The following is a 9,433-nucleotide window of genomic DNA, read 5'->3' on the forward strand; positions in this document are numbered from 1 at the left end:
CAGCAGGTTTTAGAAAGCGTCAAGCCACTCTGGAAACCAAAGAAAAGTGAATCGACCACCACTGAATATCCTAGCAACCCCTGGAACATCAAGTGTTTCTGGAACATATTGTTATAAGGTTGTGCAGGGTCAGGAATAGGAATAGTAGTGACTGACAGGAGGGTTCTCCAATGGAGGGCTTCTCTCATCATAACACTCCTCAACTGGTCCTTGTATACAACTGGCAAGGCCACATCCCATAAGCACACATTCTCTGAACTGCCTCTGGCGCTAACAAAACCCCTACATTTTTTATACATAAAACAGACAGAAGGATTGCTTTTTCCCCAAAAGGTTGAGCAGCAACAAAAGTGCGGCATTGTGTATATCAGAGAACATGCACTGTCGAGTAAGGTTCAGAATACAACCACCTGAATGGGTCCATTATACTAAACAATGCCTTAAAAATCACCAGCACAGCTTAAGCAATGTCATTTGGAAGTCCTAATCTAATTGTTTAAGATAGGTACAAGTGGATGCGTACCTACGTTGTCTTTGTGGGAGGGAGCTTCATCCCATAGTCAATGAACTGACCATAGTCAGACCACAGGAAGTAAGACTGATGCACCAAAGCTTGTGATTACAGGACTAAGTGTGGTTACGTTCTTTATTTTGGTCAGGAAGGGAAGCTTGTGGAAGTCAGGATGAGGTCGGAGCAGGGTGCTGCTTTACTCTCGTTTCCATGGTTCCTCCTCAACAGAGAGAAATCTGCAGTGTTGGGGTGGCCGTTAGGTGCCCAACATTATTCACTGTTGTTGTTAACACCCCTTACCAACATTATTCACTGTTGTTGTTAACACCACCTTACCTACATTGTTCACTGTTAAACACACCTTACCAACATTATTCACTGTTGTTGATAACACACCTTACCAACATTATTCACTGTTGTTGTTAACACCTTACCAACATTATTCACTGTTGTTGTTAACACACCTTACCAACATTATTCACTGTTGTTGTTAACATTATTCACAGTTGTTACCAACAGTATTCACTGTTGTTGTTAACACACCTTACCAACATTATTCACAGTTGTTGATAACACACCAACATTATTCACTGTTGTTGATAACACCTTACCAACATTATTCACTGTTGTTGTTAACACGCCTTACCAACAGTATTCACTGTTGTTGTTAACACACCTTACCAACATTATTCACAGTTGTGATAACACACCAACATTATTCACTGTTGTTGATAACCACCTTACCACATTATTCACAGATGTTGATGCTTACACCTTACCAACATTATTCACTGTTGTTGATACACCTTACCAACATTATTCACTGTTGTTGTTAACACACCTTACCAACATTATTCACTGTTGTTGTTAACACCTTACCAACATTATTCACTGTTGTTGATAACACACCGTAACATTATTCACTGTTGTTGTTAACACACCTTACCAACATTATTCACTGTTGTTGTTAACACACCTTACCAACATTATTCACTGTTGTTGTTAACACACCTACCAACATTATTCACTGTTGTTGATAACACACCTTACCAACATTATTCACTGTTGTTGTTAACGCACCTTACCAACATTATTCTGTTGTTTACCACCAACATTATTCACTGTTGTTAACACACCGTACCAACATTATTCACTGTTGTTGTTAACAACCTTACCAACATTATTCACAGATGTTGATAACACACTTACAACATTATTCACAGATGTTGATGTTACCAACATTATTCACTGTTGTTGATAACACACCTTACCAACATTATTCACTGTTGTTGTTAACACACCTTACCAACATTATTCACTGTTGTTGTTAACACCCTTACCTACATTGTTCACTGTTGTTGATAACACACCTTACCAACATTATTCACTGTTGTTGATAGCACACCTTACCAACATTATTCACTGTTGTTGTTAACACAATACCAACATTATTCACTGTTGTTGTTAACACACCTTACCAACAGTATTCACAGATGTTGTTAACACGCCTGCCCAACATTTATTCACTGTTGTTGTTAACACACCTTACCAACATTATTCACAGTTGTTGATAACACACCAACATTATTCACTGTTGTTGATAACACACCTTACCAACATTATTCACTGATGTTGATAACACACCTTACCAACATTATTCACTTTTGTTTAACACACCTTACCAACATTATTCACTGTTGTTGATGTACTTACCAACATTATTCACTGTTGTTGATAACACACATACCTACATTGTTCACTGTTGTTGATAACACACCTTACCAACATTATTCACTGTTGTTGTTTAACACACCGTACCAACATTATTCACTGTTGTTGATAACACACCAACATTATTCACTGTTGTTGATAACACACCTTACCAACATTATTCACAGTTGTTGATAACACACCAACATTATTCACTGTTGTTGATAACACTACTGTTTGTTGTTACCTACATTATTCAGTTGTTGATAACACACACCAAACATTATTCACTGTTGTTGTTAACACACCTTACCAACATTATTCACTGTTGTTGATAACACACCTTACCAACATTATTAACACCTTACCAACATTATTCACTTTGTTGATAACACACCTTACCAACATTGTTCACTGTTGTTGATAACACACCTTACCAACATTACTCACTGTTGTTGTTAACGCACCTTACCAACATTATTCACTGTTGTTGATAACACACCAACATTATTCACTGTTGTTGTTAACACACCTTACCAACATTATTCACTGTTGTTGTTAACACACCTTACCAACATTATTCACTGTTGTTGTTAACACACCTTACCAACATTATTCACTGTTGTTGTTAACACACCTTACCAACATTATTCACTGTTGTTGTTAACACACCAACATTATTCACTGTTGATAACACTACTTACCAGCATTGTTCACTGTTGTTGATGCACCACTTACCAACATTATTCACTGTTGTTTGTTAACGCACCTTACCAACATTATTCACTGTTGTTGTTAACACACCTTACCAAACATTATTCACTGTTGTTGATAACACACCTTACCAACATTGTTCACTGTTGTTGATAACACACCTTACCAACATTACTCACTGTTGTTGATAACACACCTTACCAACATTATTCACAGTTGTTGTTAACGACCTTACCAACATTATTCACAGATGTTGATGCTTACACCTTACATACATTATTCACAGATGTTGATAACACACCTTACCAACATTATTCACTGTTGTTGATGCACCTTACCAACATTATTCACTGTTGTTAACACACCTTACCAACATTATTCACTGTTGTTGTTAACACCACCTTACCAACATTGTTCACTGTTGTTGATAACACACCTTACCAACATTATTCACTGTTGTTGATAACACACCTTACCAACATTATTCACTGTTGTTGTTAACACACCTTACCAACATTATTCACTGTTGTTGATAAGTATTCACTGTTGTTGTTAACACGCCTTACCAACATTATTCACTGTTGTTGTTAACACCTACCAACATTATTCACAGTTGTTGATAACACACCAACATTATTCACTGTTGTTGATAACACACCTTACCAACATTATTCACAGATGTTGATAACACACCTTACCAACATTATTCACTTTTGTTGATAACACACCTTACCAACATTATTCACTGTTGTTGATAACACACCTTACCAACATTATTCACTGTTGTTTGATACACACCTTACCTACATTATTCACTGTTGATAACACACCTTACCAACATTATTCACTGTTGTTGTTTTAACACACCGTACCAACATTATTCACTGTTGTTGTTAACAAACCTTACCAACATTATTCACAGATGTTGTTAACACACCTTACCAACATTATTCACAGTTGTTGATAACACACCAACATTATTCACTGTTGTTGATAACACTACTTACCTACATTGTTCACTGTTGTTGATAACACCACTTACCTACATTATTCACTGTTGTTGTTAACACCTTACCAACATTATTCACTGTTGTTGATAACACACCTTACCAACATTATTCACTGTTGTTGTTAACACCTTACCAACATTATTCACTGTTGTTGATAACACACCTTACCAACATTATTCACTGTTGTTGATAACACCTTACCAACATTACTCACTGTTGTTGTTAACATTACCAACATTATTCACAGTTGTTGATAACACACCAACATTATTCACTGTTGTTGTTAACACACCTTACCAACATTATTCACTGTTGTTGATACACACCTTACCAACATTATTCACTGTTGTTGTTAACACACCTTACCAACATTATTCACTGTTGTTGTTACACACCTTACCAACATTATTCACTGTTGTTGTTAACACACCTTACCAACATTATTCACTGTTGTTGATAACACACCTTACCAACATTGTTCACTGTTGTTGATAACACCTTACCAACATTACTCACTGTTGTTGTTAGCTTGCCTTACCAACATTATTCACAGTTGTTGATAACACACCAACATTATTCACTGTTGTTGTTAACACCTTACCAACATTATTCACTGTTGTTGTTACACACCTTACCAACATTATTCACTGTTGTTGTTAACACCTTACCAACATTATTCACTGTTGTTGTTAACACACCTTACCAACATTATTCACTGTTGTTGTTACACTACCTTACCTACATTATTCACTGTTGTTGTTAACACCACCTTACCTACATTATTCACTGTTGTTGTTAACACACCTTACCAACATTATTCACAGATGTTGATAACACACCTTACCAACATTATTCACTGTTGTTGATAACACACCAACATTATTCACTGTTGTTAACACACCTTACCAACATTATTCACTGTTGTTGATAAACACCTTACCAACATTATTCACTGTTGTTTGTTAACACACCTTACCAACATTATTCACTGTTGTTGTTAACACACCTTACCAACATTATTCACAGATGTTGATAACACCTTACCAACATTATTCACTGTTGATAACACACCAACATTATTCACTGTTGTTGTTAACACACCTTACCAACATTATTCACTGTTGTTGATAACACACCTTACCAACATTATTCACTGTTGTTGATAACACACCTTACCAACATTATTCACTGTTGTTGTTAACACCTTACCAACATTATTCACTGTTGTTGATAACACACCTTACCAACATTATTCACTGATGTTGATAACACACCTTACCAACATTATTCACTGTTGTTGATAACACACCTTACCAACATTATTCACTGTTGTTGATAACACACCTTACCAACATTATTCACAGTTGTTGATAACACACTACATTATTCACAAACATTATTCACTGTTGTTGTTTAACACACGGTACCAACATTATTCACTGTTGTTGTTAACACACCTTACCAACAGTATTCACTGTTGTTTAAACACCTTACCAACATTATTCACAGTTGTTGATAACACACCAACATTATTCACTGATACACACCTTAACATTATTCACTGTTGTTGTTAACACGCCTTACCAACAGTATTCACTGTTGTTGTTACCTTACCAACATTATTCACAGTTGTTGATAACACACCAACATTATTCACTGTTGTTGATAACACACCTTACCAACATTATTCACAGATGTTGATAACACACCTTACCAACATTATTCACTGTTGTTGATAACACAACTACCAGCATTATTCACTGTTGTTGATAACACCTTACCAACATTATTCACTGTTGTTGATAACACACCTTACCAACATTATTCACTGTTGTTGATAACGGTATTCACACACCTTACCAACATTATTCACTGTTGTTGTTTAACACACCTACCAACATTATTCACTGTTGATAACACACCTTACCAACATTATTCACTGTTGTTGTTAACACACCAACATTATTCACTGTTGTTGATAACACACCCAACATTATTCACTGTTGTTGATAAACACCATTATTCCCAACATTATTCACTGTTGTTGTATTATTAGCACACCTTACCAACATTATTCACTGATGTTGTTAACACACCTTACAACATTACATTGTTGATAACACAACATACATTATTCACTGTTGTTTGATACCAACACACCTTACCAACATTATTCACAGATTATTTGATAACTCACCTTACCAACATTATTCACTGTTTTGATAACACACCTTACCAACATTATTCACTGTTGTTGATAACACTGTTTAAGCACCTTACCAACATTATTCACTGTTGTTGATAACACACCTTACCTACATTATTCACTGTTGTTGATAACACACCTTACCAACATTATTCACTGTTGTTGTTAAGTCATTCACGGTACCAACATTATTCACTGTTGTTGTTAACACGCCTTACCAACAGTATTCACTGTGCTGTTAACACACCTTACCAACATTCACAGTTATGCTGATCACTGTTGTTGATAACACACCTTACCAACATTATTCACAGTTGTTGTTAACACACCAACATTATTCACTGTTGTTGATTCACACACCTTACCTACCAACATTATTCACAGATGTTGATAACACCTTACCAACATTATTCACTTGTTGATAACACACATACCAACATTATTCACAGATGTTGATAACACACCTTACCAACATTATTCACTGTTGTTGATAACACAACTTACCAACATTATTCACTGTTGTTGATGCAACACACCTTACCAACATTATTCACTGTTGTTGATAACACACCTAACATTATTCACTGTTGCTGATGCTACACCTTAACACACCGTTACTCAACATTATTCACTGTTGTTGTTTAACACACCGTACCAACATTATTCACTGTTGTTGTTAACACACCTTACCACATTATTCACAGTTGTTGATAACACACCAACATTATTCACTGTTGTTGATAGCACTACTTACCTACACACTGTTGTTGATAGCACCACCAACATTATTCACTGTTGTTGTTAACACCTTACCTACATTATTCACTGTTGTTGATAACACACCTTACCAACATTATTCACTGTTGTTGTTAACGACCCTTACCAACATTATTCACTGTTGTTGATAACACACCAACATTGTTCACTGTTGTTAACACACCGCACCAACATTATTCACTGTTGTTACCTTACCACACCTTACCAACATTATTCACTGTTGTTAGATGCATTATCTACCGTTGTTGATAACACACCTTACATACATTATTCACTGATGTTGATAACACACCTTACCAACATTATTCACTGTTGTTGATAACACACCTTACCAACAGTATTCACTGTTGTTGTTAACACACCTTACCAACATTATTCACTGTTGTTGTTAACACACCTTACCAACATTATTCACTGTTGTTGATAACACACCTTACCAACATTGTTCACTGTTGTTGCTGATACTCACTGTTGTTGTTAACGCGCACCTACCAACATTATTCAACATTATTCACTGTTGTTGATAACACACCTTACCAACATTATTCACTGTTGTTGTTACACCTTACCAACATTATTCACTGTTGTTGTTACACGCCTTACCAACATTATTCACTGTTGTTGAACACACACCAACATTATTCACAGATGTTGATAAACACCTTACCAACATTATTCACTGTTGTTGATAACACATTATTCACCTTACCAGCATTATTCAGACTGTTGTTGATAACACACCTTACCAACATTATTCACTTTGTTGATAACACACCTTACCAACATTATTCACTGTTGTTGTTGCTGTTGATAACACACCTTACCAACATTATTCACTGTTGTTGTTGTTGTCACATAACAACACACTTACCTACATTATTCACTGTTGCTGATAACACACCTACCAACATTATTCTGTTGTTTAACACACCGCCTTACCAACATTATTCACTGTTGTTGTTAACAAACCTTACCAACATTATTCACTGTTGTTGTTAACACACCTACCAACATTATTCACAGTTGATAACACACCAACATTATTCAACACACCAACATTATTCACTGATGTTGATAACACTACTTACCAACATTGTTCACTTTTGTTGATACACCACCACTTATTCACTGTTGTTGATGCTTACACCCTTACGTTGCTGTTGTTAACACACCTACCTACATTATTCACTGTTGCTGATAACACACCTTACCAACATTCACTGCTGTTGTTAACACACCTTACCAACATTATTCACTGTTGATAACACACCTTACCAACATTGATGATAACACCTTACCAACATTATTCACTGTTGTTGTTAACGCACCTTACCAACATTATTCACAGTTGTTGATAACACACCAACATTATTCACTGCTGTTGTTAACAAACCTTACCAACACACTGTTGTTGTTAACACACCTACCAACATGATGTTGTTAACACACCTACCAACATTATTCACTGTTTTGTTAACACACCTTACCACCAACATTATTCACTGTTGTTGTTAACACACCTTACCAACATTGTTCACTGTTGTTGATAACACACTTACCAACATTGTTCACTGTTGTTGATAACACCTTACCAACATTATTCACTGTTGTTGTTAACGACCTTACCAACATTATTCACTGTTGTTGTTAAGCACCTTACCAACATTATTCACTGATTACCAACATTGTTCACTGTTGATAACACACCTTACCAACAACATTGTTACCAACATTATTCACAGTTGTTGATAACACACCAACATTATTCACTGATGTTGTTACATACATTACCAGATCACTGTTTGTTGATATTCACTATTCACTGTTGTTAACACACCTTACCAACATTATTCACTGTTGTTGTTAACACACCTTACCAACATTATTCAATAGTTGTTGTTAACACCACTTACCAACATTGTTCACTGTTGATAACACCTTACCAACATTATTCACTGTTGCTGATAACACAATACCAACATTGTTCACTGTTGTTGTTAACACGCCTTACCAACATTACTTATTCACTGCTGTTGTTAACACGCCTACCAACAGTATTCACTGCTGTTGTTGAACACACACCAACAGTATTCACTGTTGTTGTTAACACAACAACATTATTCACATCGTTGTTGATAACACACCAACATTCTGCTGTTGTTACCTTACCAACACCTTGATAACACACCTTACCAACATTATTCACTTTTGTTGTTAGCCACCTTACCAACATTATTCACTGTTGTTGATAACACACCTTACCAACATTATTCACTGTTGTTAACATGTTGATAACATACCTACATTATTCACTGTTGTTAACACACCTTACCAACATTATTCACTGTTGCTTAACACACACAACATTATTCACCGTTGCAGAAACCTTACCAACATTATTCACAGATGTTGTTAACACACCTTACCAAATTCATTATTCACTGTTGATAACACACCAACATTATTCACTGTTGTTAACACATTTACCAACATTATTCACTGTTG

The sequence above is a fragment of the Oncorhynchus nerka genome, linkage group LG27 (assembly GCF_034236695.1).
Source record: "Oncorhynchus nerka isolate Pitt River linkage group LG27, Oner_Uvic_2.0, whole genome shotgun sequence".
NCBI classification, from domain to species: domain Eukaryota; kingdom Metazoa; phylum Chordata; class Actinopteri; order Salmoniformes; family Salmonidae; genus Oncorhynchus; species Oncorhynchus nerka.